We start from the raw sequence: 25,706 nt of genomic DNA, 5'->3' as shown, positions 1-25,706 counted from the left end.
AAAATTAAAAAAATTAATAATAATAATTGTCATTATTTCCCAGGGATGATCCCGGTTGTATTTTCTTCTGGTCCCCCCATTGGAGCAAAAATTGTTAATTTACCCCCCCCCCCAACTGTAAGGCCCATCCTGTATTCAGGGGGCTACCGGTTGCCATAGAGATAGAACCTTTCCCCAGCCAGCTGCAGATGAAGAAGTCAGAATGGGTCAGGCTTGCAGGGTGGGAAGCAGGAGGAGGAGGAGAGAGAGGAGGAAACAGAGAAAGAGACAGAGGCAGAGGGAGCAGAAGAATTTCCAGCAATCAGAGGAAAAAAAAAATATCCATTATCAACAGGGAAATAAAGGCTACAGGATGTATGGAGGAGGGGAGGCCGCTGGGGAAGAGTAGGGATCAGGCAGCCTCCGGCCATTTACTCTGAAGGAGAGGAAGAAGAAGATTTCAGGGCAGGGGGAAAAGTTTTTTTCCGTCTTCTAAGAGGATTTGGAAGTTTAACAAAAGGGACGAAGAAGAGGAGGAGGAGGAGGAGGAGGGGATGGATCCAGATGCTGATTCCCATCCCTGCTTTTTTCTCAAGTTACACAAGATGAGGGAGGAAGAGAAGGAAGTGGCTCCCTGGGTTTTAACAGAGGTATTTCTGCTGTTTTCTATTGTTTTTTTTTTACACTTTGTATTATTTTGTGTTGTTTCCTTTTTATGTTTTTTGTATCTCTTTTATGGATGCGGAGTTTAAAAAACAAAGGAAAAGTTGGGGGAAAGTTTGTCAGTCTCGTGAGAACAGAGAAAATTGGGTGAAAATCGGGTGGGATTGTGTTGAATAGGAGGATTTGGGGGGTTACGTAGGACTGCAGGTGAGTTTTTTGCGAGTTATCATAACTTTTAAAGAGTTGGAAATAATTGCTGGTGACTCAGTCAGCTCTGGCGAGATTATATGTTATTTCTGACAATATCGGCTCTGCTACATCTGACATTCTTACATCTGTACCACTGGGCAAGCTCAGCTCTGCTACATCTGACAATCATATCAAATCCAGTGGACAAGCTCAGCTCTGCTACATCTGACAATCTTATATCTGTTCACTGGACAAGCTCAGCTCTGCTACATCTGACAATCATATCTGCTCCACTGGACAAGCCCAGCTCTGCTACATCTGACAATCTTATACCAAATCCACTGGACAAGCCCAGCTCTGCTACATCTGACAATCATATCTGCTCCACTGGACAAGCTCAGCTCTGCTACATCTGACAATCTTATACCAAATCCACTGGACAAGCCCAGCTCTGCTACATCTGACAATCATATCTGCTCCACTGGACAAGCCCAGCTCTGCTACATCTGACAATCTTATACCAAATCCACTGGACAAGCCCAGCTCTGCTACATCTGACAATCATATCTGCTCCACTGGACAAGCCCAGCTCTGCTACATCTGACAATCTTATACCAAATCCACTGGACAAGCCCAGCTCTGCTACATCTGACAATCATATCTGCTCCACTGGACAAGCCCAGCTCTGCTACATCTGACAATCATATCTATTCCACTGGACAAGCCCAGCTCTGCTACATCTGACAATCATATCAAATCCAGTGGACAAGCCCAGCTCTGCTACATCTGACCATCTTACATCTGCTCCACTGAACAAGCCCAGCTCTGCTTCATCTGACAGTCATATATCTATTCACTGGACAAGCCCAGCTCTGCTACGTCTGACAATCATATCTATTCCACTGGACAAGCCCAGCTCTGCTACATCTGACAATCATATCAAATCCAGTGGACAAGCCCAGCTCTGCTACATCTGACCATCTTACATCTGCTCCACTGAACAAGCCCAGCTCTGCTTCATCTGACAGTCATATATCTATTCACTGGACAAGCCCAGCTCTGCTACGTCTGACAATCATATCAAATCCAGTGGACAAGTCCAGCTCTGCTTCATCTGACAATCATATCAAATCCAGTGGACAAGTCCAGCTCTGCTTCATCTGACAATCATATCAAATCCAGTGGACAAGTCCAGCTCTGCTTCATCTGACAATCATATCTATTCCACTGGACAAGCTCAGCTCTGCTACATCTGACAATCATATCTATTCCACTGGACAAGCTCAGCTCTGCTACATCTGGCAATTATATCTATTCCACTGGACAAGCCCAGCTCTGCTACATCAGACCATCTTACATCTGCTCACTGGACAAGCTCAGCTCTGCTACATTTGACAATCATATCTGTTACACTGGACAAGCCCAGCTCTGCTACATCTGACACTCTTACATCTGTTCCACTGGACAAGCTCAGCTCTGCTGCATCTGACAATCTTATTTCAGTCCCAGCTGACACTCTCAGCTCTGCTGCATTTAACAGTGTTATATCATCTGTCAGTCTTATTTCTGCCACATGTAGCAATATTAGCTCTGCTGTATTTGACAGTCTTAAATCTGCTCCGTTGAACAATCTCAGTTCTGCTACATCCGACATTCTCATTTCCAATAGATTGTCAACACTACTATATCTGCTCTGCAAGGTATCCTCAGCTCTGCTCCATCAGTCTTGGCTCTGCTACATCTGACATTCTCATATCTGCTCCTTCAGAAAATCTTGAACCTTGTACAACTGACAGTCTCTTAACAGCTCAGGCTTTTGACAATCTCAGCTCTGCAACAATCTCAACACTACTACATCTGTCTTATAACTACATACAATCTCAACTGGCTAAATTAGATCTACTGCATCATACAATCTCAGAACTACTGCATCTGACAATCGTATATCTGCTCCATCAATCTCACCTCTGCTACATCTGATAATTGTATATCTGCTCCATCAATCCCAGCTCTGCTACACCTGATAATCATATATCTGCTCCATCAATCTTGGCTCTGCTGCATCTGACAATCGTATATCTGCTCCATCAATATGTGCTCTGCTGCATTTGATAATCGTATCTCTGCTCCATCAATTCCAGCTCTGCTACATTTGATAATCGTATATCTGCTTCATCAATCCCAGCTTTGCTTCAGCTGATAATCGTATATCTGCTCCATCAATCCCAGCTCTGCTACATCTGATAATTGTATATCTGATCCATCCATCTCAGCTCTGCTGCATCTGACAATCGTATATCTGCTCAATCAATCTCAGCTCTGCTACATCTGACAATTGTATATCTGCTCCATCAATCCCAGCTCTGCTTCATCTGATAATTGTATATCTGATCCATCCATCTCAGCTCTGCTGCATCTGACAATCGTATATCTGCTCAATCAATCTCAGCTCTGCTACATCTGACAATTGTATATCTGCTCCATCAATCCCAGCTCTGCTTCATCTGATAATTGTATATCTGATCCATCCATCTCAGCTCTGCTGCATCTGACAATCGTATATCTGCTCCATCAATCTCAGCTCTGCTACATCTGACAATTGTATATCTGCTCCATCAATCCCAGCTCTGCTACATCTCATAATCGTATATCTGCTCTAACAATCTCAATTCTGCTGCATCTGCCCATTGTATATCTGCTACATCAATCCCAGCTCTGCTACATCTGATAATCGTATATCTGCTTCATCAATTCCGGCTCTGCTACATCTGATAATCATATATATGCTCCATCAATCCCAGCTCTGCTACATCTGATAATCGTATATCTGCTTCATCAATTCCAGCTCTGCTAAATCTGATAATCGTATATATGCTCCATCAATCCCAGCTCTGCTACATCTGATAATCGTATATCTGCTTCATCAATTCCAGCTCTGCTAAATCTGATAATCGTATATATGCTCCATCAATCTCAGCACTGCTACATCTGACAATTGTATATCTGCTCCATCAATCCCAGCTCTGCTACATCTCATAATCGTATATCTGCTCTAACAATCTCAACTCTGCTGCATCTGCCCATTGTATATCTGCTACATCAATCCCAGCTCTGCTACATCTGATAATCGTATATCTGCTTCATCAATTCCAGCTCTGCTACATCTGATAATCATATATATGCTCCATCAATCCCAGCTCTGCTACATCTGATAATCGTATATCTGCTCCATCAATCCCAGCTCTGCTTCATCTGATAATCGTATATCTGCTCTATCAATCTCAACTCTGCTGCATCTGCCTATCGTATATCTGCTACATCAATCCCAGCTCTGCTACATCTGATAATCGTGTAGCTGCTTCATCAATTCCAGCTCTGCTACATCTGATAATCGTATATATGCTCCATCAATCTCAGCACTGCTACATCTGATAATCGTATATCTGCTCCATCAATCCCAGCTCTGCTTCATCTGATAATCGTATATCTGCTCCGTCAATCTCAACTCTGCTGCATCTGCCTATCGTATATCTGCTACATCAATCCCAGCTCTGCTACATCTGATAATCGTGTAGCTGCTTCATCAATTCCAGCTCTGCTACATCTGATAATCGTATATATGCTCCATCAATCCCAGCTCTGCTTCATCTGATAATCGTATATCTGCTACATCAATCCCAGCTCTGCTACATCTGATAATCGTGTAGCTGCTTCATCAATTCCAGCTCTGCTACATCTGATAATCGTATATATGCTCCATCAATCCCAGCTCTGCTTCATCTGATAATCGTATATCTGCTACATCAATCCCAGCTCTGCTACATCTGATAATCGTGTAGCTGCTTCATCAATTCCAGCTCTGCTACATCTGATAATCGTATATATATGCTCCATCAATCCCAGCTCTGCTACATCTGATAATCGTATATGTGCTCCATCAATCCCAGCTCTGCTACATCATTCCAGATGGACTGTGTCTATCAGACAGGCTTTGCTCTGCTATGTGTATGCTATAACTGCTCTGCCTGACAGTCTCCATTCTACTCTGTCTTATATCTGTTGAGCGGCCCTTACCTGACCAATCTGGCAACCTCAGATCTGCTACACCCATCTTCTAACTGCATACTTTGAAACTTGGGTACTATATCAACTACATTTGACAACTTCATATACCCTCCATCTGCTGCATCTTACAATGTGCTCTGCTACATCTGACAGCTGGGCTAGACTATCTCCTAGGAGCAAAGGTTCAGTTTCTGGCACTAGTCCTACATCTAAATACTTCGGCCAGGGCAGAGTGACTTGGGCGTCACCCTGGCATCCAGTACATGCCTTGCCATATTCCCTACATTTATGCCCTGACTTGATGTGGCAATAAGATGGCAAGGCATCTTCTTTCCTTTCTTCTTTCCTTTCTTCCATTCATAATATATAGTGTGTCGGTGGGGAATGGGACGCGTTTCACATCTCGTAGACAGTAGCATCTTAAAGGCTTCCATTGATTATGATTCTTTTCACAAAAATGTAGCCTCTAGATGGCGCTGTTCCATTGTTGTTAATGGTTACAAGTAGAAGGCAAGGACCCGTATTACCTTCTTATTTCATGTAATCGTCAGGGTTGTATAGCTGACAGGGTCGGGATTATGTGGTCACCTGCTTAGAGGAGCGACCAATTAACAATGAGCTCTGCCATTTTCTTTACTCTAGGGGGCGCAATAGTAATCTGCTACATAATGGCTCCACAAATAGTCCTCCGCATAGTGTGATGGCCCCACAAATAGTCCTCCACATAGCGTGATGGCCCCACAAATAGTCTTTCACATAGAATGATGGCCCCACAAATAGTCCTCCACATAGAATGATGGCCCCACAAATAGTCCTCCACATAGTGTGATGGCCCCACAAATAGTCCTCCACATAGAATGATGGCCCCACAAATAGTCCTCCGCATAGTGTGATGGCCCCACAAATAGTCCTCCACATAGCGTGATGGCCCCACAAATAGTCCTCCACATAGTGTGATGGCCCCACAAATAGTCCTCCACATAGAATGATGGCCCCACAAATAGTCCTCCACATAGTGTGATGGCCCCACAAATAGTCCTCCACATAGAATGATGGCCCCACAAATAGTTCTTCACATAGAATTATGGCCCCACAAATAGTCCTCCACATAGTATGATGGCTCCAGAAATAGCCCTCCACATAGTATGATGGCCCCACAAATAGCCCTCCACATAGTGTGATGGCCCCACAAATAGCCTTCCACATAGTGTGATGGCCCCGCAAATAGCCCTCCACATAGTATGATGGCCCCAGAAATAGTCCTCCACATAGTATGATTGCACCACAAATAGTCCTCCACATAGTATGATGGCCCCACAAATATCCCTTCACATAGTACGATGGCCCCACAAATAGCCCTCCCTCCACATGGTATGTTGGCCCCACAAATAGCCCTCCACATGGTATGATGGCCCCACAAATAGCCTTCCACATAGTATGATGGCCCCACAAATAGCCTTCCACATGGTATGATGGCCCGATAAATAGCCTTCCACGTAGTATAATTGCCCCCACAAATAGCCGTCCACATAGTATGATGGCCTCACAAGTAGCCCTGTGCATAGTATGATGGCCCCAGAAATAGTCTTCCACATCGTATGTTGGCCCCACAAATAGCCCTTCACATAGTATGATGGCCTCACAAGTAGCCCTGTATATAGTATGATGGCCATACAAATAGCCCTCTACATAGTATAATGGCCCCATGAATAGCTCTTCACATAGTATGAAGGCCCCACAAATAGCCTTCCACATGGTATGATGGCCCCACAAATAGCCCTCCACATAGTATGATGGCCTCACAAGTAGCCCTGTATATAGTATGATGGCCCTACAAATAGCCCTCTACATAGTATAATGGCCCCATGAATAGCTCTTCACATAGTATGAAGGCCCCACAAATAGCCTTCCACATGGTATGATGGCCCCACAAATAGCCCTCCACATAGTATGATGGCCTCACAAGTAGCCCTGTATATAGTATGATGGCCCTACAAATAGCCCTCTACATAGTATAATGGCCCCATGAATAGCTCTTCACATAGTATGAAGGCCCCACAAATAGCCTTCCACATGGTATGATGGCCCCACAAATAGCCCTCCACATAGTATGATGGCCTCACAAGTAGCCCTGTATATAGTATGATGGCCCTACAAATAGCCCTCCACATAGTATAATGGCCCCATGAATAGCTCTTCACATAGTATGAAGGCCCCACAAATAGCCTTCCACATGGTATGATGGCCCCACAAATAGCCCTCCACATGGTATGATGGCCCCACAAATAGCCCTCCACGTAGTATGATGGCCCCACAAATAGCCCTCCACATAGTATGATGGCCCCACAAATAGCCCTCCACATAGGGTAAGTGCAAAACACCTGACTCCTTAACTTGGTTTTGCACTTACCTGTTGCACAGGAGTCAGCATCTCAGCTACACAAGCTCCTAGCTCCTTGGACCCACACCACCTTGGTCATAGAAAGAGCTCTACTATTTTTATTAAAAAGTGAAAAACTAAGGATTTTCTGTAGAGTTCCCCTTTAAGATTTTATAGTGTTAAGTTTTGAGTTGCATCACGTGTCGGGAAATTAGCTGAAATGGGCAGCTTCGCGTTTCCGAGATTCTCTTCTTTTCTGACTGATTACACTGGAGGACATCCTGCCGGTAGACTCTGTGTTTTTGTGGCCCGGTGTATAATTCCCTGGCTGATGGGCCGTGGACGTAGGACTTGGCTCACTTTTCTAACCTTTGCCTTAAGTACCTTTTACCGTCATACAGTGAAGTAGTGAACAGAGTGAATCATAGCAGATATTAAAGGGGTTTTCCCACTGGGACCTCCACCGGTCCCAATATCGAAGGTCCTAAATGAGCATGTTGACCACTCATTTATATGTGATTCCATTCACTTTTATGGTACCGGTGGCTCAGCTGTCTCTAAAAGTCCTATATAAGTGAATGGAGTGGTGGTGGCACATTCACACAGGAGACTTTGGGAACCCATGTTCTCATGATCAATTGGAACCCCAGTGGTCATAAATTTATCACCTCTCCAATGGTACTGTATGTAGTGGGAAAACCTCTTGAAGAGCTTGGTGAATACCTATAAGAGTTCAGGACTCCTAAACAATAAATCTGTTTATTCGCTGAGATGTCCTTTGTTACCACATGTCAGGGTCATTATTTCGATTTGCCGCCCAGGAGTGTGAGTGGTTGGGTACGAGACCAATTCGCCAAAGAAGATCAGTTTCAATAACTGACTTGTATTTTGTGTCTGTGGTGAAAGTGGATGGGATCTGGGAAAGGCCAACTCCAGAACTTGGCAATGCTGGGCCGATGCTACAGGGGATGGGTGGGCCTTTACCAATCTGGATTGGTATTCTGTATGGTTATCAAGCACTGGATGAGATGGACAACTGGCCCACAATGACCCAGCTCTTGGGTTCTCAGGTTCAACATCAGGAAGATCTGTCAACATGGAGTTCTTACAGGTGGTCTACACCAGCTGTGGAGATGGAGCTTACATGGTCAGGTGGGGCATCAAAAAACAAAACAAGTTAGGGACCCCCTGGTGCTGAGCTATACTACCACATCCTTCCATCTTGGAACAGCTTTACCAACCCTTGTAAAAGAGAAAATCGGTCTAGCCTTGGAATTGGGTCTATCGCCCTGTGGGTCTCCTTGTCATATTGCAAAATCGTCTTCATCTCCTGAGCTGGGGAAAGTGGGGTCTTCGGGTCCACAGCATCTACAGGGCCCTCATATTGGTCCTGAACAAAAAATTAAGTTCTGATCTTCTCAATGTTCTTAGAAGGTCTCTTATCAAGCTTCATTCTCTAGTTCCATATGGTGCAACCTACTTAGCCTGTATTTATTGTACACTGCTCAAAAAAATAAAGGGAACACTCAAATAACATATCCGAGATCTGAATGAATGAAATATTCTCATTGAATACTTTGTTCTGTACAAAGTTGAATGTGCTGACAACAAAATCATACAAAAATGATCAATGGAAATCAAATTTATTAACCAATGGAGGCCTGGATTTGGAGTCACCCCCAAAATTAAAGTGGAGAAACACACTACAGGCTGATCCAACTTTGATGTAATGTCCTTAAAACAAGTCAAAATGAGGCTCAATATTGTGTGTGGCCTCCACGTGCCTTTATGACCTCCCTACAACACCTAGGCATGCTCTTAAGATTGCGGATGGTCTCCTGTGGGATCTCCTCTCAGACCCGGACTAAAGCAACCGCCAACTCCTGGACAGTCTGTGGTGCAACCGCACCAGCATATGGTCTCACAAGGGGTCTGACGATCTCACTGCGGTACCTAATGGCAGTCAGGCTACCTCTGGAGAGCACATGGAGGGCTGTGCGGCCCTCCAAAGAAATGCCACCCCACACCATTACTGACCCACTGCCAAACCGGTCATGCTGAAGGATGTTGCAGGCAGCAGATCACTCTCCACGCTGTCTCCAGACTCTGTCACGTCTGTCACATGTGCTCAGTGTGAACCTGCTTTCATCTGTGAAGAGCATAGAGCGCCAGTGGCGACTTTGCCAATCCTGGTGTTCTGTAGCAAATGCAAAGCGTCCTGCACGGTGTTAGGCTGTGAGCACAACCCCCATCTGTGGACGTCAGGCCTTCATACCACCCTCATGGAGTCGGTTTCTAACCGTTTGTGCAGACACATGCACATTTGGGGCCTGCTGGAGGTCATTTTGCAGGGCTCTCGCAGTGCTCCTCCTGTTCCTCCTTGCACAAAGGCGGAGGTAGTGGTCCTGCTGCTGGGTTGTTGCCCTCCTACGGCCCCCTCCACGTCTCCTGGTGTACTGGCCGGTCTCCTGGTAGCGCCTCCAGCCTCTGGACACTACGCTGACAGACACAGCAAACCTTCTTGCCACAGATCGCATTGATGTGCCATCCTGGATGAGCTGCACTACCTGAGCAACTTCTTTTGGTTGTAGAGTCCGTCTCATGCTACCACGAGTGTGAAAGCACAACCAACATTCAAAAGTGACCAAAACTTCAGCCAGAAAGCATTGGTACTGATATGTGGTCTGTGGTCCCCACCTGCAGAACCACTCCTTTATTGAGGGTGTCTTGATAATTGCCAATAATCTCCATCTATTGTCTATTCCATTTGCACAACAGCATGTGAAATTGATTGTCAGTCAGTGTGGCTTCCTAAGTGGACAGTTTGATTTCACAGAAGTTTGATTTACTTGGAGTTATATTCTGTTGTTTAAGTGTTCCCTTTATTTTTTTGAGCAGTGTATATGCACCATATTTCCATAACTATGCGAGCCAGCCTCTTTCTTCAGCCAATACATAGACTGAAGGGGGCCAGCTTAGTTATTGAAATAATCAATCAGCCAGCCCCCTTCACACACAGCACTGGTCTCATGCTGACGCAGGAAATTCTGCCATTTGTGGAGCACAGGATCTATCGGACAAGCTATCGGAAACTATGGCACTGTTACAGGATGTCATCTTATCCACTAGTCAGTTTTTGAAAGTTCTGATCTGCTGGACTTGCCTCGATCTGGTGTAAGTGCTATGATTGTGAAGTGGATGAGTCTAGGAGTGACAAAAACCGAGCCATGTAGCGGCAGACCAGGAAAACTCACTGAGCGAGCCACCGAGTGCTGAGGCACGTGGCACCGAAAAACTGGTTATTCTCTGTTGCACTACTCACTATGGAGCTACAAACCCCTTTAAGAGTCATGTTAAAATGTCAATATTAAAATTTCTCCATATGATACTTTACGAATGGAGCACAGGTTGTGCCTGCTCACTCTATGCTCATTGTCTATGGGACTAACAGAGAGAGAGGTCTGGCCCCATGCGATGAGAAACGTATGACCGATCTATGAGATATGATTCATAAGTTTCTGATTGTGGAGGGTCCGAACACTGGGACTCCTAGTGATTACAAGAAAGAGGTCATGAAACCCCTTTATGAATGGAGCACAGGTTGCGCATGGACACTCCAGCTCTATTCTTTGATAGTTGGGTTCCACCCGATCAAAAACTTACCACCTGATATACGATATGATCCATAAGTTTCTGATTGTGGAGGGTCCGAACACTGGGACTCCTAGTGATTTACAAGAAAGAGGTCATGAAACCCCTTTATGAATGGAGCGCAGGTTGCGCATGGGCACTCCAGCTCTATTCTTTGATAGTTGGGTTCCACCCGATCAAAAACTTACCACCTGATATACGATATGATCCATAAGTTTCTGATTGTGGAGGGTCCGAACACTGGGACTCCTAGTGATTACAAGAAAGAGGTCATGAAACCCCTTTATGAATGGAGCGCAGGTTGCGCATGGGCACTCCAGCTCTATTCTTTGATAGTTGGGTTCCACACGATCAAAAACTTACCACCTGATATACGATATGATCCATAAGTTTCCGATTGTGAAGGGTCCGACCAGGAATCACAAGAATGGAGGTCCTGAGACCACTCAAGCATGGAGCTCATGAACGCTCTACTCATTGCCTACCGTACCCCAAACAATAAGGCTGTTATACCCCACCCTGTGCAAAGTCATCCCAGGGAAGTGGATACATGGGCCCAACTCCATACTGACACCATTGGATCTATAGTAGGACTTCTGACAAGCTCATACAGGTGGTCAGGTCTTCATATACTTTTGGCGGTATACTTAGTGGATATATATGGCAGGTTTTTTTATTTGGAGAAGAGGAAATACATGACGTAATGAGAAGCAGATCCAAATTCTTCCCTATGGAACTTGATCTGCTGTATGTTACAAACCTTTCACTGCTAATTAGAAATGGCTGCCAAACGATGTGACTTCACCGGGTTCAGAAAGGTGACTTCCTATTGGCTGGATTTACAGAAATGGCGGTAAATAGATTTCCTGAGTTCAGGAGTGGCGGAAAGTCATGGAAGGTCTGTGTCACCGTAGCTTCACGTTATGTCAATTAGAATTTTTTTTATTTTAGAAACAGCGCCACTTTTACCCACAGGTTGTGCCTGGTACTGCAGCCCGTAAAGGATTGAAAATATTTCTGCCATTCAGGAGTCTGGGAAAGCTTAGTGATATCTGATACGCTCTCTATGCCTGCCTTCATAAATAGTCATAATTGCCCTCATTTTCTCACGACTAATCGGGGTGGAGGTGGATGGAGGGCTACCTGATAGCGGATCATCCTCCTATTGATCGTCTCATTCGGTTTCTATATTTGCACTCATTTTCTCTCCCAACAACTAAAAAAAAATATCACGAGACAATACAATGTGCGGACCCCCCGACGTCAGATAAGGGGGCAGGAAAAGTTCCGGAAGTGGGGATGTTGTAAAGGATGCGATCATGACAAAGACCTGTTAAGTCCCCGCAGTGACAGATAGTGGTCCCTGTATTATCTTTTTATATTCCCCAAATGTCCAAATTGACAGGATGAGACACAAGGTATTCCGAATGGTCGTTCCTCTGTTGTTCCTCCTGGAAATGTAGGGTGTCCTTGATACTGCGGACAATGTGTTTAAAAGGGACAAGGATAATGGTGGCTCCCAGTTACCAATTTATTTATACATTGACAGGAAGAACAATGGAGGGAGGATCGTTCCTTCATCGGGACCTACGTATTTACTAAGAAGGTGTTTCTCGCCAATAAGGGGATCCTCTTCCATCCCATTCTTAGAAAGTCAGAAGTTGTGTAGTTAGATGGGCCATTTTGCCGCTCCATCAATGTGCAGGCCTGTGAAGGGTTAATCGCCCCCTCCTCCGCTCAGGCTCCTGCAAAGGGAATTAAAAAATCTGGAACTGTTTTGAGGACTGATTGAAGACCTGCAGGTTTTCCAAGAACTAGTATCCCAAGTGGAAAACCCAAGGAAGGCCAAATCTCTTCCAGGAACGGAGGAGAAGAGGAGGGTGTAATAAATTCAGCCCAAAATATAGGTTACTCATTTTTTTTTTTTACGCTTTTTTTTTTTTCTTTCAGTTTTTTTTTTTTTTGTTAAGGCCTCTGGAAGGAGGTAATCTGACGCTGCGAGCGCATTCCTGGGCCCCCGGGAATCCAGAGCCAGGTACAGACAGATGTGCCACCGCTCCGCACCCATACGCCTCTGCTCTGTCCGGAAAGTAAAGGGTTAACCTGTAGGACAGGAGCAAAGGGTGCAAGAATGCCCCCCCCACCCCACCCCCGCTATCTATCCATCATCTATCTATCATCTATCTATCATCTATCTATCATCTATCTATTATATATTATCTATCATCTATTATCTATCTATTATCTATCTATTATCTATCTATTATATATTATCTATCATCTATCATCTATTATCTATCTATCATCTATTATATATCATCTATTATCTATCTATTATCTATCATCTATCTATTATATATCATCTATCTATCATCTATCTATTATCTATCTATTATCTATCTATTATCTATCATCTATCTATTATCTATTATCAATCTATTAATCTCTAAATGTATTATCTATTTATCATGTATCCCTTTATCTATTGGCCTAGTACCTGTCTGTCTTTTTATCATTCCACTATCTATCTACTATATAATTGTCTTATCCAGTCTGTCTGTCTTTCTGTCTGTCCAGGAAATCCCACGTCGCTCATTGGTCCGGCAGCGGACCCGACCGCCGGACCCATCTGCAGGACGGAGATGCAGCCGGGAGATGAGCGGCGCGAGGCGCTCATCTCCCGGCCGGTAGCAGCGGAAGGACCGCCGGCGTCGCTGACATCCATGCGGAAGGGAGGACCGGGGAGCGGCGCTGCGGGTCGGGATACTTTTGCTGCGACCGCCCGCTATGTCCCGGGTTCTCGCAGCGGAAGTAGCCGCACAGGCAGCGCCGCTCCCCGGTCCTCACCAAGACGATTCGATGATTGGTCGCGGTCTTCGGACCCGACCAATCACTGATCTTAGCGCAAAAGTTAATACCGCTGTACTGATTGGTCGCAGACGCTGCCCGCGACCAATCACCGATTTGGGCGCCAAATTTAAATATCGACCGCGACCAATCAGCACAGCGGTGTTTAAATTTGGAGCCAAGAGCGGTGATTGGTCGCGGCCGATATTTAAATTTGGTGCCCAAATCAATGATTGGTCGCGGGCAGCATCCGCGACTAATCAGCACTGTAGTGGTTAACTTTAGCCGCAAGATCAGTGATTGGTCGCGGGCCAAGACCGCGACCAATCACCGATTTGTGTGGCACATTTAAATAGCGGCCGCGACCAATTGGATGTCAGCGCCGCTCCCCGTTCCTCCCTTCACACCCTAGCCGCATGGATGTCAGCGGCGCTGCCTGTGCGGGTACTTCCGCTGCGAGAACCCGGCACATGAGAGGGCGCTCGCAGCAGAAGTATCCCGACCCGCAGCGCCGCTCCCCGGTCCTCCCTCGACACCCTAGCCGCTGATGTCCCCACAGTATCCGCATGGTGTTACAAAGATCCGGACATTTGTGTTAAAAATCGCTGATTGGTTGCTGGCGCTGCCCGCGACCAATCACCGATTTGGGCGCCAAATTTAAATATCGGCCGCGACCAATCACCGATCTTGGCTCCAGATTTAAACACCGCTGTACTGATGGTCGTGGACACTATTTAAATGTGGCGCCAAAATCGGTGATTGGTCGCGCCCAGCGTCGGCGACCAATCAGCACAGCGGTGTTTAAATGTGGAGCCAAGATCGGTGATTGGTCGCGGCCGATATTTAAATTTGGCGCCCAAATCGGTGATTGGTCGCGGGCAGCGCCAGCAACCAATCAGCGATTTTTAACACAAATGTCCGGACCTTTGTAACACCATGCGGATACTGTGGGGACATCAGCGGCTAGGGTGTGAAGGGAGGACCGGGAAGCGGCGCTGCGGGTCGGGATACTTCTGCTGCGAGCAGTCGCTGATGTCCCGGGTTCTTGCAGCGGAAGTAGCGGTACAGGCAGCGGCGTTCCCCGGTCCTCACTAATACAATTCCGCTCCCCGCTCCTCACCAATACGATTCGCTGATTGGTCGCGCTCTCCGCACGCGACCAATCAGTGATCTTGGCGCTAAAGTTAAACACCGCTCTGCTGATTGGTCGCGGCCGCTGCCCGCGACCAATCACCGATTTGGGCGCCACATTTAAATAGCGGCTGCGACCAATCACCAATCTTGCCACCACATTTAAACACTGCTGTGCTAATTGGTCGCGGACGCCAGCCACGACCAATCAGCGAGCTTGGCGCCAAATTTAAACACCGCTCTGCTGATTGGTCGCGGACGCCAGACGCGTCCAATCAGCGAGATTGGCGCCAAATTTAAACAACGCTCTGCTGATTGATCGCGGTCGCTGGCCGAGATCAATCAGCAGTATTGGCACAAAATTTAAACAACGCTCTGCTGATTGGTCGCGGCCGTCAGCCACGACTAATCAGCGATTTTGGCGCCAAATTTAAACCCCGCTCTGCTGATTGGTCGCGGTCGCCGACCAATCAGCAGTATTGTCGCCAAATTTAAACACCTCTTTGCTGATTGGTCGCTGTCACGACTAATCAGCGATTTTGGCGCCAAATTTAAACAACGCTCTGCTGATTGGTCGAGGCAGGCGACCGCGACCAATCAGCAGAGTGATGCAGAGCGGGGTTTAAATTTGGCCCCAAAGTCGCTGATTAGTCGTGCCTGACGGCCGCGACCAATCAACAGAGCGTTGTTTAAATTTAAACAACGCTCTGCTGATTGGTCGAGGCAGGCGACCGCGACCAATCAGCAGAGCGATGCAGAGCGTTGTTTAAATTTTGCGCTAAAATCGCTGATTGGTCGCGGCCGTCAGACGCGACTAATCAGCGACTTTGGGGCCAAATTTAAACCCCGCTCTGCATCGCTCTGCTGATTGGTCACGGCCGCCGCCCGCGACCAATCACCGATATTGCCACCAAATTTAAACGCCGCTCTGCTAATTGCGCCCCATCGGCCGCATACATATTCTAGAATGCCCGATGCGTTAGAATCGGGCCACCATCTAGTATTTCTAATAATTATCTATCTAGAGAAAGGCTCAATGTTAGCCTTCTTTGGGCATGAAATAAATATTTTTCTAAGTTTAAAGGTAACTTGTCGCCAGGTTTTTGATATGTAATCTGAGAGCAGCATAGTGTAGGGGCAGGGACCCTGATATCAACGATGTTTCACTTACTGGGCTGATTATTGTAGTTTTGGTAAAATCAGTGTTTTATCAGCAAGAGATTATCACTAGAGGACTAGTTCACCTGCTGCCAGGTAGTTTAACCACGCCCCCAGCACTGATTGGCAGCTTTCTGCCTGTGTATACCAATCAGTGGTGTGGAGGCGGAGTTATACAGAGCTCTACACTCAGCGAACAGGTAGATCTGGAGCAGATAAAACAGTGATTTTATTGAAACTACAGCAAGCAGCACAGTACGTGACACATCGCTGAAATCAGGGTCTATGCACCTACATTATGATGCTCTCCGAGCGGGGACTGAGGGGGCCGAAGCACGACATGCAGACTGATTCTGGCGATATATATATATATATATATATATATATATATCTCATGTTCCTCCCCTTCAGATTCTGCACTTGGCATACGATAATGTATCACATGAGCCATGTGTGTGTGTTCCTTTAAGTGTTGATAGATTATCTAAAAGATAATAATCATAAAAAATACAGTTTTTGGTTTTTTTTTAAATCATTTTTTCTTAAAGAGACAGGCACAAACATTTTATTAAAGAGACAGGAACAGACATGACGTAATTTATAGGCTATGGTTCATGCTCCTGACCCACATCAGGCATTTTTTTTCCATGGTTGGTGAATTAGAATCAGTGATGAGATCTGTTGTTGCCGGGATCCTGTTAATTTGTAACCAAATTAAATGGTGTAAGTGAAGAAATGGACCATGGCCGGGACCTTCCATATGGAACAGTCTGTCCTACTGCATCTGATGTCATCTATGTGCATTGCCGTGACAGTATTAGGCTGCTTTGGTCTCCATCTTATGCTCCAAACACGAAGCCCTCCATTCTACCAGACTGACCTTAAAAAACTCTTTTAGTACATTTATGGGCGTTCCTACTACCCAGAAACTTTCCTTGACCTGTTCACAAGTTAAATAATACAATTTCTTCAGGCACCACTAGAGGGAGCTCACTGCATACAGATTTATTATTGAGCTCAATGGAAGCAGTATAAATCACTATGAAGTGAGCTCCCTCTAGTGGTGGCTGCAGGCAGACAGAATTTTTTCTTTTAAGCAGATTGTTAATTCTGTATCTAAAAATTGGAGCTACTGCCCTATAAAGAATCCTGGACCTATCTATATACGTTTTAGGTTTTTTTTTTCCTACTGGAGACCACCATTAACCCATTGTTCATTCTATACTGTAGTCATATTATAACATTAGTGTTAAAAGGGGTTATCAGGAACTTCAGATAAGTGGGTGTCTGACTCTTGGCACCACCGGTGGAGGAGCCAGGACCAATCTGATATTTATGGACTATCCAGAGGACCCCTTTAATCATTAACCCACCCTGGACCACCACAGGAAGTGATTGCCAAACCACTCAAACATCACAGGATCATAATTGCCATTTTTCTGTCTCTGTCTTTACCATGATAAGGAGCATGGAAAGGGTTCTTTACTGTAAGAGCAGTAAGATTATGAAACTTTGCTGCTGGTACCATCCTTTGAAACATTTATTTCTGACATCTGTAGGGTCGCCAGCTCCCTATGTTTTCTAATCAACATGTAAAAAAAAAAAAAGATATGGTGTGCCCCTTTAAACAAAGCATTCTTCAATCTGGCATTCAATCGACTTTGATTAGTATCCATTGTTTCTTGGCATTAAAAGTGCTCCCCCTTGTGGTGACTGATATAAGAGCTTTTCATCAAAAACTGCGGAGGGTTTACGGCTGAAACCAGGGAACAATAGTTTCAATTAAAATAGGTTTTCAGGTATGACTGTAGGCCAGCTGGCAGCCATATTGCCATCCAGCGATGACGGCTTTACGCTTCACGTATTGTGCCCGGCCCAGCGTGCTGTGGTCACTTTGTGGTTTTTTGTGGTAACCACAGGCCGCCTAGTAAATCATATGTTTTGAGTTAAATGGTGGGAAAAATACAGAGGAGCGCAGCTCTGGAGGATTTTAATGAAGCATCTTTCTATCAATCAGTGGTTTTGCCTTTTTTCTCTGTTTTATTTTGTGTTGTACCAATACACACAAAGGGAATAATAGTGTATAACAAAGTGACGCGCCCCCTGGGCCGTGGGGTACTCGGCAGCCGGACCTCTGTGTATGCCGGTGGGGAATATCACGGTGGCTGGTCCGGTCCATGACCCAGGGCGTTCAGTAAAAAGGGGAATATTTATAGGGGATTTGGAAAGTTTGTGACGCCACCTGTGGGATGCGGCTAAGCATTGCCGCCGCTGCGGAGCAGTCCTCTGGAGCTGGTGTTACGGCAGCAGGGGTGGTGTGGCTCTCCACAGGTAGAGCTAGCTCCAGGGCAGCGTGGGGTGTAATGGATGGTGGTGCAGGGGAGAGACGGCAGGACGGTCCCGGAGGAAAGACGGACACTCACACGGGGGTAAGCTTCAGTACCTTTACTGGTGATGTTGCAGGCACAGTCCAGGGTACTCCGGGCGAAGGGCGCACTTTTGGACTCTCCCCAGTGAGCGGGTATAGGGCCTCCTGATCCGTGGCTTTACTCTCTGAGCTTCTGACCTGCCTGGAGCTAGGCCTAGCTTGGTTACTGTCTATCCTTGCACCTGATGACCTGGTGGTAGGGCCTTCTCTTTGGAGATCACTCTCCCTGGATGCTGGGGCCTCCATGACTCCTAACCCTGGTACTGCAATCAGCATTTGGTGAACCTGGGACCTGTAGTTCTCCAGGGGTTCCAGTGGTTCCTACTGGGTATGAAGAGTCCCTGTAGACGCGGACCCGGTGTCCGGTGTTTATCTTGGGGTGAGCCTGGTATACTCCTCTGCCCCCTCGCTACTTCTTCCTTCTCCTCTCGCCTTCGGCCACACTCAGGGCCCTCACTAGGCCTTCACACGTGCTGTAGGCCTTGGCTCGCCTAAGCACAGCAGCCAGCTTGCTGCCTCTTCGCTGCTCTCTGAGCGTCAGCACGCTCTCTGCTCAACTCTGAGCTGTGTCCCTCTCTGTGTCTGAGAGACTAACTAACTGAGCTGCCTGGCTCCACCCTCCCTATATATGTCCCTAATGGGCTCCCTCTTCTGGTATGAGGTGGTAGGGTGGAGGTGTGTGAATGTGTGAGGGCCTCTTGTGGAGAAGTCCATCCATGCACCCTTCTGGGATCTGTGGCACCAATGCGCAGCAGGGCACCACAAAAACATGTATAATTGCAATAATTTTTTGGGAGAAATACTTCATTTTCTGTAACAATGTCAAGGGTTCCAACACTTTCAGCCATGACTGTATTTTGATAACTTTTTAGGAATCTAGCCTGGGTCTCTATATTTTAGGTGGTCTGGTTGAAATTTGTATTAGTTTTGCCTTTATGGCCTCTGTATGTGGCTAGAGAGATTTGGTCTAGGGTCTGCATTTGTTTAAGCAGTATGATCTTGGTTCTGTAACTGTTTAGGGATGAGCTCTGCAGCTGTATATATTTTGGGGGTATGGTCCTTGGTCTATATTTCACTCCTGAGCACTGCAGCAAACAGGAGTCTGGCCTGGAGTCTGTGTGTAAGGGGTCTTTAGTCTGTAACTGTTTAGGGATCAGTTTTGCATCTATTTATGTATGTGGTCTGATCTGGGGGTCTATATTAATTTTTAAGTTCTGGTCTGGGGTACGTATGGCTAAATATATAGACCATACACCAAAAGCCAATCTGGTTTGGGTCTAATTCTCACCTCTCCTTGTTCCTGGAGTCTGCAGCAGACAGGGGTCTGGTCTGGTGTTTGTATTTAGGGAGTCTGGTCTTGGACCAGTATTAGTTCAATGAGTTTTGATCTGGAGTCTGTATAATTATAATAGTCCCCCTCCACCTTGGCCAGTGTCGGCTGTTTACGGTTTTTCAGGATTAGTGATAAACATCTCCAGTTTCCAGGTCTTTCTTTTTTGTGATTGTGAAATTTCCCAGGTGGTTTCTATTTTGGACAGTCTGATGTAATAGTCCTCGGCTAGTCTGAACGCAGACCTATAGATGTGGGGGAGGGATCCCTACAAGATCTAGGGACTGGAATAAGTTGGACACCTCCTAGCAGAAATAGTAGCAGTCAAAGACAAACACACAACAAAAAGCAAAGAGGTCAAGAGACCTAGCAAAATTAACAGAGTACGGCAATAGAGCAACAAGATAGCTCAACAGTAGTAAATACAAATGAAGTCCAGCAAAGCCAGGAGGGCGGAGCCGGATTAAATAGGAAAAATGGTCATGTGAGCAGCAAACTAAAAAAAACCTAACAGAAGAGTTGTAACAAACATGGCTTGCACCAGTGTAGACAGAGACTTTTTCCAAGAGGCCTGAAGTGGGGACCCATTGCGGTACCGTTTTTTTGTTAACTTATCAAAAACTCTGATTTTCACAGCACAGTCTGCAAATCTGATTGTAAATGGGTTGTGATTTATGATCATTTATATTTTAGGACGTGTTCCCTAATGGAATGAGAGGGGCTTTAACTGTCATATGATAAATGTTGGCAAGTGTGACCCTGCCGAGATAATCTCGATCGATGCATCAAAATGACGAATGTTTTTTCTAGAATGTTTTCCCTCCATTACTAACGAATTGATGTTAATATCAGTTGTGAATAGAATTACCCTTTAAGTGACGCCAACTCAACAGGTATCTGTAAAGGCATTAAGTGTAGATAACGGAGCAATGGATTCGCTAAAGCAAAGGGCAGCTGCAGACTCGTCTATTCTCACGGGTCTCTTGTAAGAAGGACACTGTTTATATTAGTCCAGGGATCTAAGGAGCGCTGTCTCTGGGAGCTGCTTGTGTCCATACACACATCCTGGCTCTAGTCCAGAAGGGGAAGTATGTCGTCATACCCTAAAGAGTGCGGGGGAGGAGTGGGGTGTAATGGAGATGAGGCGCCGAATGCAGAGTTGATCACAAGTGCTGAAATCTACACGATTTAGGTTTTCTTAAAAAGGACAGACTAGACAAAATTGGTAGGCTGTGTTATGCCCAGTGCAAAGTCAAGGGGGCGGTCGTCAACGAAGGATCCTAAGAGCATGTCTTGTTTTAGAAAAAACACACTGTATCAGTTTTGCTTTGATTGTTCCTTTAAGTTTTAAATCTTATTTTGTTTGGAAACTTCAGATGTGACCCCAGGTAAACCCTATATTCCAATCCCCTTCTGTCACACCTGGAAGCTAACTTATGAGGAAATGATGAAATGACAGCTCCCTGCAGCCACCACTAGAGGGAGCATTCTGTCTACTGTTTAAACAGAAAAATCAATAATAGAACCCCATACACTTAGCTCCCTCTAGTGGTGGCTGCATGTAGACATCATTTTATCATTGAACTATCTGTATCTGAACTGAAGAAATAATGAGAATGATTTATTTTGGTAGTCACCCAGCATTCTTGATCCAGAATAGCATATCTGTACAGCTTTATAAGGATACAACGTTACCCCTTTAAAGGGTTCATCCCAACCTATCCCCAGGAATGGTGATTACTTGCTGATTGCTTAGGGGTCCCACTGCAGCGATCCCGAGGTCTGGGCTCTGAAGTGCCCACTGTGAATGTCACGATGGTTGCGCATGTGCAACACCGCTCTATTCTTTGTCTATGGCACTGTGTGCGCATGCATGGCCATTGCTCGCGCATGCATGGCCATTGCTCCATTCATATGAAGGAGAAACATGAGTCCTAATGAAAATGTGTTACCAGGGCCCCCAACCAACCATGTGCCATCTACAATATTGAAGTCTTTCTACATGGCAGATCCCTAGATCAGGGCTCTGAAGTGCCCTCTTTGAACGATGCGATGGTTGCGCATGCGCAGTACTGCTCCATTCATTATCTACGGGACTACGAATAACACGGAGGTGAAACATGAGACTCCTGGGCCCTAATAGAAATTCTTTACCAGGGCCCCATCTACCATGTGCTATTTACAATATTGGTGTCTTCCTATGAGGCAGATCCCTAAATTGCAGCTCTGAAGTGCTCTCTTTGATCGATGTGATGGTCGCGCATGCGCAGTACCGCTCCATTCATTGTCTATAGGAGTAAGAATAACACTGAGGTGAAACATGAGGCCCTTGGGTCCTAATGGAAATTCTTTATGAGGGCCCTTACCTACCATGTGCCATCTACAATACTGGTGTCTTTCTACGAGGCAGATCCCTAGATCGGAGCTCTGAAGTGCCCTCTTTGAACTATGTGATGGTTGCGCTTGCGCAGTACTGCTTCATTCATTGTTTATGGGACTAAGAATAACTCGGAGGCAAAACATGACGCTCCCGGGCCCTAATAAAAAATTTGTTACCAGGGCCCTCACCTACCATGTGCCATCTACAATACTGGTGTCTTTCTACGAGGCAGATCCCTAGATTGCAGCTCTGAAGTGCCCTCTTTGAACGATAAAATGGTCGCGCATGCGCAGTACCGCTCTATTCTTTATCTATGGGTCTATGAATAACACGGAGGCGAAACATGAGGTTCCTGGGTGCTCATAGAAATTCTTTACCATGGCAACCACATACTATGTGCCACCTACAATATTGGTGTCTTTCTACGAGGCAGATCACTAGATCGTGGCTCTGAAGTGCTCTCTTTGATCTATGTGATTTTGCACATGCTCAGTACCGCTCCATTCATTGTCTACGGGACTAAGAATAACATGGAGGTGAAACATGAGGCTCCTGGGACCTAAAGGAAATTCTTTACCAGGGAAGCCATCTACTATGTGCCCTTGACAATACCAGTGTCCTCCGGCATGGCCGTGGGTCCTTCAGCACCAGGACCCGGGTGTGACCGCCGTCTCGGCCCCCCTATAGCTTCGCCTGTGTGTTTTTACTATTTTGCACACATCTTTGCAGCGTTTCTTTGTCTGTGTCACTTCCTGTTATTACCACTGTCACTTCCTGCGCTTCACCGTGAGAAAAAGCATCACGTCCGGTGTGTGGGTGAAAGTCACAATTAGAGGTCGCTGGGGAAGGGCACGGTTATGTCAGGATGAGCAAAACAAAGTCAGAACAAGAGGGGGGTGGGAAATTCATCAAAATTAGTGCAAACTTACGTTCCAGCTCGGATTGGTTGAAAACGCTCACTTTTTTGCAATTTTTGGGATAATTATCTCCAAAAAACATGGACATGTCAGCATTCCTGATCATGTGTTGTGTATGGAGAAACGGAGATAAGCGGCTAGCAGACACATCCGACGCCGTTTATCTCAGGTTACATGGTGAAATCAAGTCTGTCCGATCCTTTTAGTGAATGGATATGTCTGGGAATCTCCATATACAATTAAAATGTTGACGGATCCTCTTCATCACATTTATTTCATATGGATAAGGTTTTTTTTCTGGTTTTATGTTAAAAAAAAAACGTAATCCCTGCATGATTAAAGGGTTATTTCCATCTCCAAAATCCTATTCCAATATATAGTAGGTGTAATAATAATAATATTAGCATAGATCTCCAATTAGAAATGTAGTATAGTTCTTCTGATTAGCTATGTCGCTTACCCCATATGCAGGGCATTGCAGTAGTTTAGGTATCCATGGTTACGACCACTCATATAGTGACAGTTAGTTTCTTAGTTAGCTGTTAGTAGTCGTAATCATACATACCTAAGCTACTGCAATGCCCTGCAGATGATGTAAGTGTCATAGCTAATCAGAAGAACTATACTACATTTCTAATTGGAGGTATTTGCTAATATTATTATTATTATTATTATTACTCCTACTACATATTGGGATAGGATCTTGGAGATGGGAATACCGTTTAACATGGTCTTCACCTACCTAATATCTTTTATATTTCAGTTCCTATCTATTAATTCCTTATTATTCAATTCCAAGATCTCTGCTTACTGTCAGCGAATGTGAACATTCTTTTAAACATTTGGCCTACGGTTACGCAAGCAACATTAAGAGCCTGTTGAGGTTTTCCTATAAAGATTTCTAGGCTGTAAACCACTGTAGCAAACCCTCAGCTGTGAGAAGAAAGAGGTATGTATTAGGTTTCCTGCCTCTAAATGGAAACAGTCAATGTTCTCATTCACTCACAGCAAGCAGAGCTCTGTACAATGGAGAATATGTAAATGGCTGTATGTAAGCAGTGTAAACAGCGCCGTACACTGTATTGTGGCCGTTCTCAGGTACTGCAGCTCTAATCACGTTCACTTCTAAAGGAGCTGAGCTGCAGTACCAAGAACGGCCAGTACACAGTGGATGGAGCCTTGGAGTTCACTGTTTACATGAGGCCGCTGCCACCAATCTGATATTTATCATCTATCCTGAGAAACTAATTAGTGGACAACCCCTTTAAGATGTGACCACCGTTAAAGGGGTATTCCCATCTCCAAGATCCTATCCCAATATGTAGTAAGTGTAACAATAATAATATTAAGTAAACACCTCCAATTAGAAATGTAGTATAGTTCTTCTGATTACCCCATGTGCAGGACATTGCAGTAGCTTACGTATCCATGGTTACGGCCACTGATATAGTGACAGTTGTAGTAGGTATAATAATAATATTAGCAAATACCTCCAGTTAGAAATGTATAGTTCTCCTGATAAACTATGCCTCTTATCCCATGTGCAGGACATTGCAATCGAGTAGGTATCCATGGTTACAGCCACTAACAGATATATATATATATATATATATATATATATATATATATATATATGTGACTGTAACCATGGATACCTAGGCTACTGCAATGCCCTGCGCATGGGGGAAGCAACATAGCTAATCAGAAGAACTATACTACATTTCTTATTGGATGTATTTGCTAATATTATAAATATTACACCTGCTACATATTGGGATTGGATCTTGGAGATCGGAATACCCTTTTAACCCCAATATTTTGAAGATGTCTAGAACTGGTGGACAACTAATTTTACCTGCGCCTTCTTGAGTTTTTGGACTTTTAGCCTCACTTGGAGTATTAAATATTTTTGCAAATGTGAAATATATATAAAAAAATGTTAACAATGTCTGAAATGAAAAAAACTGCATAGCAACCAATCATAGCCCGGCTTTCATTTTACTAGATCTGTTTTAAACATGAAAGCTGAGCTGTGATTGGTTGCTATGGGAAACGCAGACAAATGAGGCCTAGTGTACGCAACAGTTAAAATTCCACCCTGCCCCCCTTTGACCCCTGTTCCTCTCTAGAGATCTTCCTCCTGTGATCAGGGTTTTGCCCTAAAAACCAGCCATGTTTCCGCTTACGTGTGGAGCTGAATGTACACAATCCTATATAGAGAGCGGACAGGAAGCCGCCATGTCAGGGCCGCACAGATACAAGTGACCTCTTCAATATACAGGGGGGGCTCCGTCCTACAACTCCTAATGGAGCCTGAGGCTTATATCTATGCTTAAAGGGGTTGTCCAAGACTTTACGATTGATGGCCTACCCTTTTCTGCTTGCTGTCAGTCAATGAGAAAATTCTTAAAGGGATTGTCTGGGACTTTAATATTGATTGCCTATCTTTTGCTGATTGGTGGTAAGCGACACCCTACACCCCCACCGATAAGCTAAGGATAGGCCATCAATCCTAAAGTCCCGAACGACCCCTTTAAGAATATTCTCATTGACTGATAGCAAATAGAAAAGGATAGGCCATCAATCTT

At 45.2% G+C, this 25,706-nt stretch overlaps 1 protein-coding gene across 1 annotated transcript in view; it reads left to right on the top strand.

The window, feature by feature from the left end:
• Window positions 1–205: 205 nt before the first annotated feature.
• DENND2A (DENN domain containing 2A) overlaps window positions 206–25,706 on the top strand; it is an 83,328-nt gene continuing 57,827 nt past the window's right edge. The window contains exon 1 of the mRNA XM_073650118.1: window positions 206–629. The gene's annotated coding sequence lies outside the window, so the exon portion shown is untranslated. The remainder of the gene's footprint in view (window positions 630–25,706) is intronic.

Source organism: Phyllobates terribilis, unplaced genomic scaffold (assembly GCF_046119375.1).
Source record: "Phyllobates terribilis strain yellow unplaced genomic scaffold, ASM4611937v1 Scaffold_10__3_contigs__length_209671492, whole genome shotgun sequence".
NCBI classification, from domain to species: Eukaryota; Metazoa; Chordata; class Amphibia; order Anura; family Dendrobatidae; genus Phyllobates; species Phyllobates terribilis.
Note: the sequence above shows the minus strand (reverse complement) of the source record. Positions and strands in the feature narration are given on the sequence as shown.